The 10,370-nt window shown below is 31.2% G+C and overlaps 3 long non-coding RNA genes across 4 annotated transcripts; 2 read left to right on the forward strand and 1 right to left on the reverse strand.

The window, feature by feature from the left end:
- Positions 1–338: 338 nt before the first annotated feature.
- Positions 339–4,619, reverse strand: LOC125058430. Its single transcript, XR_007118401.1, has 2 exons — positions 1,574–4,619; positions 339–594 (listed from the first exon to the last, which is right to left on the reverse strand). It is a non-coding gene; the product is annotated as an uncharacterized LOC125058430 (long non-coding RNA).
- Positions 4,620–5,328: 709 nt separating this feature from the next.
- On the forward strand, positions 5,329–7,686 carry LOC125058832. Of its 2 annotated transcripts, none has more exons than XR_007118543.1 (4): positions 5,329–5,578; positions 5,744–5,888; positions 6,566–6,681; positions 6,857–7,686. It is a non-coding gene; the product is annotated as an uncharacterized LOC125058832 (long non-coding RNA). The 2 variants fall into 2 exon arrangements; XR_007118542.1 differs by having other exon boundaries at positions 5,333–5,578; positions 6,077–6,681.
- A 492-nt stretch (positions 7,687–8,178) lies between these two features.
- Positions 8,179–9,623, forward strand: LOC125058524. Its single transcript, XR_007118426.1, has 2 exons — positions 8,179–8,702; positions 9,427–9,623. It is a non-coding gene; the product is annotated as an uncharacterized LOC125058524 (long non-coding RNA).
- The last annotated feature ends 747 nt before the right edge of the window (positions 9,624–10,370 follow it).

Below are 10,370 nucleotides of genomic sequence, written 5' to 3' on the forward strand. Positions count from 1 at the left end.
GTGTACTTACTTTAAACACACCGCTAATCTTTCACGGCTATTAATTGAATTTCTGTAATTTGTGTCTTGTTTCCGAATATATGGTTCAATCAGGGAGTGAAGTTCATAAAAAGTACATCTTGAAACTCTATAAGAATTTTCGAAAGTTTCTTCATCAGCTGTTTGGAAAAAAGTAAAATATTCACTGGGTTCTGAACGATGTTTGATATGATTTCTTAACCAAAATCTATGTTTCCTCATAGAATTGTTCAAATGGTATATGGTAAGTATTTCGGCTTCTTCTGACTCCAACTCTTCTTCCTCAAGCAATGTAAGGTAATAATGTATCAACTTTTTCGATGGCATGTCTGCTATCACTGACATTTCGCGTAGAATTAAACCAATCGCCCCACGCCGGGAGCTCGAAATCACTCGTCGCGTACTTGCTGCCTAGCTCCGCATATTGAAAAACACAGCAACTCCGCTCCGCATTACTTCCTCACTCCGCTCCGCAGCCTCGCTCCGCTCCGGTGGACAGTCACAGTACGCAACTCCACTCCGCATTAGTCCGTTTCTCGGCTCCGCTGCCTCGCTCCGCTCTGGTGGACTGGCAGCCTAATATACACAGACGAGTCATATGTGCATTCTACGCACACAACATCAAAAGGTTGGTCTGATCTGTCATCGGAAGGACTAAAAAAACCAATTTCCAAAGGTCAGCGGGTTGTCATCGTGCACGCAGGTTCTGAAGATGGTTTTGTTCCAAATGCCTTATTAATGTTCAAATCAGGAACAAAATCAGGGGACTACCACGACGACATGAATTTCATTAATTATAAAAAATGGCTTGAGACACAATTGATTCCAAATCTCCCACCAAATGCCGTCGTGGTAGTTGATAATGCGTCCTACCATAACAAGGAGGATAAGAATGCGCCAACTTCGAATACGAAAAAAGCCGAGATGCAATCTTGGCTTGCAGAAAAAGGTATCGCGTTTACTTCCGACATGTTGAAGTCAGAGCTTTACGACATAATAAAAAAACACAAATAGAGCCACAAAATCTACAGCATCGACAAAATACTGCAAGAACATAACCACCGCGTTCTTAGATTGCCCCCATATCATCCCGATTTAAACCCTATCGAAATGGCATGGGCAGCAATAAAAGGTCATGTCAGTAGTAAGAACGTGAAGTGGAACATTACAAGAGTTATGGAGTTGGTGAAGGAGAAGGTAGACCAAATGGGTCCAAATGAATAGAAAGCTTTATGTGAAAAAACGAAAAAAAATAGAAAATGAATACATTGAAAATGATCACATTATTGACGATTTAACAGATCAGGAAATAATAATAGCAGTTGGCGCTTCTTCTGATGATAGTGACAGTGACACGGAGAATAGTGAAAATAGCTCCGACGAAGATGAAATAGTCGCACCACAGCCAAGCACAAGTGGGACAGCTCGTGATAGTGGTTGCCATCGCACCGACGAGTACATAAGCGGTGTACGTTTTATAAACTATGAAGACAGCGATAGCGATTTCGATATGCAATAAAATATTTTATTAATCCGAACTAATTGTTTTATTTACCTATTTTGAACGCGACTGTACATGCGCGAAATCCTCTCTACTAGCATCTGACAGGTCTCATCTTTGGCTGCGCGCATTGTAACAAAAGATTATTTTGGAATACTACGAATTCCACATCACAGATGTAACAACAGAAGTACCAACGTCAAGAGTAGAAGATGTTCCTGGTACTTCATCTATGATAAAGATTAACACAAAGACACCAAAATCAGCGTCGGTCACTACTGTACAAATGCACAACCTGCAGTTGCTGCAACGCGAAAGCGAACCTCAGTAAACTGCTTCTTCGACAGCAGATAAGCTAACGAAGTCTGAGCCAAAAGAAGAAGAAACCTTTTGAAGAAACCTGTTCAGGGCTTATATATTCTTTCGATCCTTTTTCAAAGTGAGAGCTTTGTTTTATGAAGTTTCAATAACAAGCGAGTCACTTATGTGAGATCCCATAAAACCTGTAGCATTGCTGCTGCATTTTCATTTTTTTACTGAACTAAAACTGATAAAGACTATTATGCAAGACTGATATTTAAAATGTATGGTCAATGTATCCATGAATGCCTACTGTGGATAAGGTGAATATTATGAAGCAATATTCAAAAAATAATCTGTTACCTAGCAATTTATTTAGTTGCCTAAACTAAGTTTTAGCATAATAAGCATACATTTTATTTGTATGTTAATAAAGATATATATAATTTAATGGGTCTGAGACTTAAAAATGAACACAGTCCCTTGTTATAGCGAGCCAAAAACATGTACATAACATATGAAGAACTATCAACAAAATAAAATAATATAACTTTTATCAGGAAAACAATTGGTACAAGTTGACAAGACAAGCCAAGATTTCATCAAGATCTTGGTAAGGAACAAAATGATGTTGCAGCTATTGATTTTATGCAAAATCTACTATTGCTTCACATACAAAACATTTTTAATTTACGACAATTATTTTAACTATTTTGGTATTGAGTATTTAAAAACAGACAAATTGACATTTTACATTTATCCTGGTGATATCTTTTTTCTGATGGCTTTCCCAGTTAGTATAAAAATAATGCATTGTTTATCAGCACCTGCGGTATACATGACTCTTCAGTATGTTTCCAATAGAAAGGGTGCTATTATAGCGAAAGGAATTGATGGATTCATTATTTTAATGAAACATTGATTCTGTTACACTTCCATCCAGCTTTGGTAGCGAATGATTCGAAAGTGCCCATCAATAAAAAGCCATAAAAAAATTGATGATTGAAGCAAGTTCAGGATAGCATTCAGGAAGAGCATATGTCATTTTATAACAACCGTTTTAGCTGACCAACTGCAAATGATGGAGAAAATTAGATGAGAATGATGTATAATATGACTAGGTATGTTAAACTGTTAATAACATTATTTTTAAATGTAATTTTCAAGAATAAGAAATAAAAATATGATTACTAAGATTTTTTGTTTAATTTTAATTTTTTACTACTTAAATTCCTTAAAAATTCAAGTTTTTATTGATTCCTAAAAGATTATAATTCAGTAACTGACGAGGATTTTAAAATACTCATTAAAAAGATGACTGACAAACAATACTACTATCAAGACATGGAACCTTACAAAACAAAGAGTATAATAAATTTAAAAAAAAATTAGTTAATAGGAACCCTCCAAATATAAATCTTATTAATGGACTTTATACTACACAGTAATTGAGATTTGAATTGTCAGTAAAACTAAAAAACTGTTAAATAAATAAAATCATTCATAATATATGTTAAAAAAGAAACCAATAAATTTCAATATTTTTAAGTTAAAACAAACAACAATCTTCCGAATCACAACAACAAAAACTAAAAGTAATAAATCAAACATGTGAATATAACATTAACATGAATTGACCATACTGATATAACAGAATGAACATAGATAAGTTTGCACATAAATTGTACTAATTACAGGTGTATTTGTAAGTACCCAGACATTTTCAAATAAAATCGTAGGGACTAAAGTTGAATTTAAAAAACAGAGTAAACAAATTATTAAGAAATAACCAATAGGACATTGAATAAAGCAGATTTTGTATACGTCAAGACTAAACATTTCTTAGGTAACTTTCACACATAACTATCATGTTTAAATATTAAGATTTTATGAAACAACTTAGATCAGTGAGTACACATTCACTGACTTCAAGAATCGTTTTACTTATCTTTGTGTATCAAAAAGATCTTGACTAGAGGAAATACTGTTAAGAAATGTATGTGTTTTAACACAATGGAATTTGAAATTGGTACAACATATTAGAAACTTAGAGAAACCACACCACTTTTACCACTTGTAAAAGAACCACAGGAAGTTGATCCAAATATAGGACTTTAACATAAGAAACAAACCTAACAGATACACTGCAACACTCCACATTTATATGCAGACCAATATATATATATATTAATACATATAAGGGATAGATATTTAATTTAACAAGAATGTAATAAGACCATCAAAACCATTATACTTTCCATTAATAACCATAAACAAAAAACGAAACGATTGTGGGTATTTCTTAGGCACAATTACAACAGTTATTTGTTATTTTCGACGAATAGAAACCCTAATGAGAAACAAAAAGTAGATGTACAGGGACGGAAGAAACGGAAAATTTTGTCGCGTGGCATATGGAATAAGTTTTAACGAGAAAAATCGAAAGTTTTTTTCTAAAGAAAATAAAAAATACATTAAATCACTAATAATCAATCATCAATCACAATTATCACTTAACTACTATATTTTCAAGAATTCAGACGACACTCAACGGCCGTTATAATACTCGCCACTAAGGCTGTACGTCGCCTAATTCATTGCAAAAGATAACAACAGGAAAAGTAACATATAGGACGCATCCTTACCAATCCCTTAACCAAGAACTTAAAATTGAAACATCTGAAACGATTACTACAATTAAAAATTACAACCTAAGTTTCCAAATGCACAGTCCACTACCCTAACTCCTAAGACTCAAATTTTAAATGACAGTCTTCAATCTTCAGTCATGACTCTATGAAGTATGACAGCTATGTGAATCCTCAATCCATTATCCATAAAATAAAAGTTAAAACGGATTACGGAAGTCGAAAAATGTTGCCACTTGCCAGTTTTTTTTAATTTAATTTGCAGACTAAATTATTCTACGAAATCACAGAATAAATCATTATAATAATAAATACAAAATATAAATTATAAAGCCCGTTATTTCCAAACTTTACAAATGTTAGATTTTAAATATTTCTAACGTTCACAAGTAAAAGGCAAACTAATTAACAATTACTCATAGTACACAAAAGTTCATTTCTGGTATATAACGCATAGCATTCTGTTTTTTTCTAAATTAATGTGAAATGGATGGCCGAGGAATCATTCCTAAAGTCCCCGTCTAGTTCTAATAGCATATAGGAACTTGAAATAAAAAAAATCGATATAGTTCTAGAATCTTTTGAAAATAGTAGCGCATCCTGTCGTTAGATAATCAAACTTTATTAACTCTTTTGCGTTTTGGTACTATATCTAATTCCCTCATTTATTTTTGCAAATAATTCTTACAATTTGGGAAAAATCAATTTAAGATTTTATCTGGAATCTCACGGTATTTTGTTAAGCAATTTTACATTATTATACATCTTGACAAGTGGAGGGAGGTTGTAGCTCAAGTACGACAAGTAGCCAGCGAGCTGTTGTCTATTAATATCGTGACAATTGACCCATTTTATTTATAAAAGGAGTTAATTATCAAAATTTTCATCTTAAAAAGTAAATATTTACTATTTTATTTAATAAAAAATAGAAAACGTATATCAAACATGTTTTTGGGGACCAAGTTTTAACTCAAAATATGTACATAAAAACACTTGTTTAATATAGTGAACATATTAAAACGTCTTGCCAATAATAACGTATTATGAATATTATTGTGAAGATGATATTGATATTGATCGTAAACCCATCTGGCAAAGGGGCCGCTTAAAGGTAAGTAATAAGTTTATATATTAATAAATGTAGCATCTTATGTTACGTGTTTTGTTTATAACTTCCAATTAAGATTTTATATTTAGTATTTACTATAACCCGATAACTGACAAGCCGTGCTGTTTGTGAGGGACAGACAACTTAAAAATATTAATTATGTTTCAGCACAAAACAATGGATACCTAACATCTGGATATTATATTGTTACAATTTTAAGAATATTATCTTAACAAAAACTACTTTCTACTAGCACTACGCTTGATAGACCGGCATTTGAGAACGATGGGCCCTTGGACGATCGTCATCTTAGGTTAGTATATTAATATTTTTTAAAATAACCTGTGTGAACAGTGATAAAGTGCAAAATATCCGTTAAAAAGCCGTTACTTTTTACGTTTTTTTTTTGTTTTTACGTGAATGTGCGTTATTTTATTAGCATTTTTTTAAAACTTGGCTTTACATACATACTAGACACTGATTTCTTGCGATCATTTTCAGATTAAGTACTGAACCTGAGCAGTCTACTAGCACTACGCTTAATAGACCGGCTTTTGAGGACGATGGGTCCTTGGACGATCGTCATCTCTTTAAAGATGAAGTTCTGAAAATGTGGAATTTAACTAAAGTAAATAAAACTTTAGGCAATAACGAGCAGTGTGTGGCATTTGCTGAAGAACATGGATTAGTGCATTCTCAAAAGCAATGTAGAACACATCGTGTACCCATGAAAATAATTAAATCGACGAATAAATCATTTTGTACATGGTCTTGTACAAAAGGAAATTGCAAAGCAAAATCAAGAATTGCTAGAAATAAAGGAACATTTTTTGATAACATTAAAATAAACTTAGTACATGTCTTCTATTTACTATATGCATATTCACAAAATTGGAGTTATTATACAACTATTAATGAAAATCCATATAAAGAAGATAGACAACAATGCTTAAGTTGAGGCACTATTAATGATTGGTTTAATTATTGTAGAGAAACTATAGTTATTTATCAAATGGACAAAAATCAATTTAAAGGAAAGATTGGTGGCCCAGGGAAGATTGTGCAGATAGACGAATCAAAATTTGGGAAACGAAAATACAACCGAGGTAAGTCTTTTATAGCTCAATAAATTATATTTACTACATGTTAACTGTTACATTATTATTTATCTACATGTAAACTAGATTTTGGTTATGTTAGGTCCGCATTAATGACAACATTGATTGTGTTAAAAGTCTGTTTTACCCCTAGAGTGTTATTTTAATTCTTTAATTGTTGTAGGACGACATATTGAGGGCCATTGGGTCCTTGGTATGATTGAAGACAATTCAGAAGATCTGATATTGGAAGTGTGCTCAGATAATATTCGCTCAGCGGAAGTATTAGTTCCTCTAATACAGAAACACGTAGAAGTTGGCACAACCATCCACACTGACTTCTGGCGAGCATATGATTGCTTGTCTGAGCATGGATACCTTCATAAGAAGGTCAACCACTAGGATCCAGACAACCCCTTTGTGGCTGAAGATGGAACACATACTCAAAGAATCGAGTCTCAATGGAGAGCAGTTAAGAGATTTTTTAAGAAAGGCAATTATAATCATAATAATACAGAAAATTTCACTGATCATTTATACGAATACCTATGGCGGCGAAACAATAAGAAATATAAAAAAGACCCCTTTGAGGAGCTACTTATAGCAATTAAATATATCGATACTGTGACCACCTTGACCACGCCTTCGTGAGTATTCTCCCGTCTCACGGTATCGCTTCCCAAGTCTGTAGATAACAGAAGGGGCTACTCCTAGATCATTTCCTACATAACGCATAGTTCGACCCTCTTCAAGCAAAGCGATAGCTCGGGAGACATGCAATTCAGTCAGATCTGGCATTATGACCTAAACTCACTTGCTTCAATTAATAACAATACTCAAAAGGCTCAGCTTTAATTAATAACAATACTCAAAAGGCTCACTTCAATTTCTATTAATACTCAAAAGATTGAAAAAAACTACTTAAAATGTGTTTTCTGTGATTAGAAAGTAATGAAAATTCAAAGACGTCACTTTGTTTTTCGTCTACAATGCACATTTTATTGTTTTATTAATTGTAGTAATTAACAAATTAACAAGGTAAAAATCTAATTTTAGTTTAAGCAATAGAAAGGAGAAAAATCTTGTTCCGCTAATTGTTTTGAGCAGTATATATTAAACAAATATATCATATGATTAATTATTACATAATACTAGCTGATCCGGCAAACGTCGTTTCGCCATGTATATCATTTATAATAAAAAAATAGGGGTTGATCGTAGAGGGGTGAAAGTTAGGGGTTGTATGTATTTTTTAATGCTGTATCATAAAAAAATAGAAATTAAAAATTTTGTCTAAAAAATAAAAATAAAAATTTAGGGGTGGACTACCCTTAACATCTGGCGGGCTGATTTGTGAATCTAAACCATTCCCAGATCCCCTTGAAGACACACAAAAAATTTCATCAAAATTGGTCTAGTCGTTTAGGAGGAGTTCAGTCACATACACACGCACACAAGAAATATATATATTAAGATGTGCATGCATTAAAAAATACAATATTACTATTTATATTCCTTAAATTTCATTTCCAATCATAATTAATATTTTCAAAGTGTATGATTTTTAAATGATAAATAAATAAATTAGAATCTAATTCAAAATTCATTTCCATAAATCATTATGGACCCCTCTACGGGTAGTCCTCTCTTCCATTTTGCTCCACAGCTTTTCTATTTATTTCATCTATCCATTTTTCTATCTAAAAGGGTATCTATAAAGAAGATAAATTAGTGTTTATTTATTTATTCATTTGTGTAAGTGCAATTGTTGGTACTTTTTAGATGGCATGAAACTACTATTGCAACCTTTTTAAGTGATTCAGAGGTCAAACACACAAAAATAATATTACCTATGTAAAGAAACTTGCATGTTTCTTCGATATGTAATAGATGACGCCATCAGCCATCTTGGTTGGAAGAAGTTTGACAAGTGAAAAGTCATCCTTATGAATAAATTGTTTGATCGTGAAATTGTAAAAAGGAATTGATAATTTTATAATAGACTTTTAATGTTTGTTCCTTGTTTTCAGGTATTGTTATATTGTTATTTAGGTTTAGAATAATGTAATTAGTATAGTGTGTTAGTAATAAAATAAATATCCTTGTTTTCAGAGAAACACAATTGTTTATTTTCAATTCCATATAAAAAGATATCAAATCTTATACCTATATTTTGAATAACATTCATAAAAACTGCATTCTATTAAAACAATTTTAGAAATTTAATAACAATCATAGTAAATAAATAGGAATAAGCAGTGTCCAGAAAAGCAGTTAATAAAGTTTGTTTGTTTGATGGCAAATTTGAAGTCAAATGGTTAAATCAAAGCAACTTTGTAAAGAATAATGAAATTGTTGATTAAAAATGTCAAATATATAATATACTTGGATTTGGATTTTTGGTTCTAAATATAGGTTTTCTCAAGATTTTTTAAATTCATAGTACTAAATCAAATACTGTGTGCGAAATTACTAAGCCTTGTTACCATAAAACGTTAAATAATATTTGGCTTAAAAGTATCCTATATAATTTTTATAAATTTACACTACACTTGTGGTTATCCTAATCAAAATGATGTATAATTAAATATGTCATAATTTATGTTGTTTAAGTTTTAGAGTGTTTTATGCTAGTTTTTTATTATTTTCCTTAACTTTACAATAATTCAATTGCGACGCAATATTATTGTGTCAGTACAGTGACCTACCACATCTTACTATTTACAATGTTAACAGATAACCATTGTATTACAGCCGTCAACGGTAGTCATCAAGAACGAGGAAGTAAATGACCAATTATTATTGAAATGATAAGAGAAATTAAAACACAACCACAAATCTATTTTGAATGCAGTTTGGACAACTATGTATTATTGGTTAAAGATAATTGTGTACTTCATAATAATTTATTTGAATCTAATAATATTGTTATATTAAAATGATTAATTAAATTTACTATTTATTTAACAACTGCCTACCGAAAACATAGTAATGGAGTTTAATACACTGCTAAGCAGAAATTAAAAATATATAGGCCATGTTACTTTATAGGTTAGTAAAAGAACAATATAATAACTGACACATTTAATTTAATGATTATAGTAAACTTTTAACCCTACAAAATAACTTTCAGCAATACAAACTCAAACTTAAGTATAATATAAACTATTTCAAATCCAGCCTCACATAGAGCTAATCAATAACATCTACTTTATTTTGTAGACTATTATATGTAGTTATTTTAATATATTGTCTAATTAGTTTATAAAACGTAATAGATATGAACAATAAAATTAAAAAGCTTGATAAGTACTTAAACTATCATGTATGTAATGATGGTATTTCATACTTGTGTAAAGCAGAATAATGTTTTTATCCAAAACCTTAATGTTATATCTATATTTATAAAAATATAGGAACCAATATTGGGCTGTGTTATCATCTTCATCTATATTAGTCTAGTCGACAAGTTGAAAATGGAACAAAATAGAGATACTACTCTTAAAATTATGTGCGATAGCTCATTGGATCCGGAATGACGTCTAGAAAAATGTGCTAAAAGCGTGTATTAGCACATAAAAAATTTCAAAAGTTATAGACAATTAAAGATGAAAAAAAAATGTCATTTAGTTTTTTGCCAATATTTAATAAACTATTAATATTTAAGAAATTTCAAATAAAGATTCTGAAAGAGGAGG

This window comes from Pieris napi, chromosome 18 (assembly GCF_905475465.1).
Source record: "Pieris napi chromosome 18, ilPieNapi1.2, whole genome shotgun sequence".
Classification (NCBI taxonomy): domain Eukaryota; kingdom Metazoa; phylum Arthropoda; class Insecta; order Lepidoptera; family Pieridae; genus Pieris; species Pieris napi.